The following is a 1,669-nucleotide window of genomic DNA, read 5'->3' on the forward strand; positions in this document are numbered from 1 at the left end:
ACGAGTGTAGAGTATGTAGAGATCGAACACACAAGCAATAAACCAACCACGTTATATTGATAACAAACACGTGACCCGAGGTCACTGTTACAGACTATGACACGTAACTTGGTTACTGAAAACTGAAACGAAAACCCTAAACGAACAACTCAAACTGTTTCGGCTGAAACAGTATATAAACACGACAACTTCGCCACAGGCGAAGTTGTCAATAACTTCGCTGATTCAACAAGTTCGCCAGAGCGAACTTGTTGACAACTTCGCGTGTTACAAATATAAACATAATCAAAACATAATTGCATTACAGACTCGATTACAAATGCTAGACTATGAACTACTGACACACATGTACCAACACTTGTGCCTGTTGACCCGTGGATCTCTGCTGAAGGATAGATGATCCTTGCTGAAATAGCGAGGATCCTTGAGCCTGTTGACCCATGGACCCCTGTTGAATGATAGATGATCCTTGATGAAATAGCGAGGATCCTTGAGCCTGTTGACCCATGGACCCCTGTTGAAGGATAGATGATCCTTGTGAGAACTGAGCCATGGATTTTGGACTGGTGAAATCCAGCATCCTTGGCATCAGGGCGTGAGATCCTCTGCTGGCCTCTTGTTCTTCTTGAGATCTTCTATCTCACGAAAGATCCTCTGGTTGGTCTTGTTCTGTTGCTCATATATGCTTTAACCTGCGAAAACATAGATGAAACATCACTGTTAGTACTAACCACCGGGGCAGCAGCAACGGTTTTTGAGCTCTGGAAGACTGGTAGTTGCGTCTCGTTCCCAGCAGCAGCAGTTCGTTGCGCTCCCGTGATTGGCGGAGGCATTGGTGGCAAGGTCCTTGATGAGAGAGAAACCGATGACGGCATGGTTGATGATGCAGAGGTTGATTGAGAGGCCATTGATTGTGATATGGGTATGAAAAAGTTGAGAACGATAGGAATAATATGGATTATAGCACCAATTGCCCCACAGTGGACGCCAAATTGTTTTGGACAAAAATCTGCTAAGGATCAAGTATCCAAATCTGTTATGTGAGGTAAGGTGCTAACTCGATAATGACAAGTGCGTAATTGTAATATTGGTGAACACAAAGGTTTGATCACGAGGGAAAAAGCCCTTAACCAAGATAGTCTTACTTCGGTCAAAACTTATCAAGGTAATCTTTGGTAAAATAACTCCGGTCAAGGATTAATAAGATAATCTTTGGTCGGATTACTTTAGTCAATGATCAACAAGGTAACCTTTGGTCGACGAGTATATGATTATCGTGATCTCTGGCACAAAAAACCCCCCGGACGGTGAAAACTATCACTGTCGATTGTATTGATAACTAAAAAGCAGTTACAAGTGTTGTGGAGTAAATGACCGAGATTACAAAGTATGCTAGTGTGTATAGAGAATGTTAGTTTCTGCTCTTAGTGTGTGTGATAGTACATGTCTTTTTTCCTATTCGATCATAGCTCGTTTAAATATGAAAATATCACTAACTATATCTCATATATATCCGGAAATCTTCCACCTAGCCGCTCCACGACCTTTGACCACGTGCCAATAGCCATCCAGTAGCGAGATAAGCGGAAGAATGAGTCTTATAGCCGTTGTTGATATTTACACGTTCATCTTCACATGAGTTCGTCCATTAACAGCTACATTGAAGTAG

Source organism: Bidens hawaiensis, unplaced genomic scaffold (assembly GCF_021521415.1).
Source record: "Bidens hawaiensis isolate Kalapana, Puna unplaced genomic scaffold, B.hawaiensis_p1.1 tig00005510_1, whole genome shotgun sequence".
NCBI classification, from domain to species: Eukaryota; Viridiplantae; Streptophyta; class Magnoliopsida; order Asterales; family Asteraceae; genus Bidens; species Bidens hawaiensis.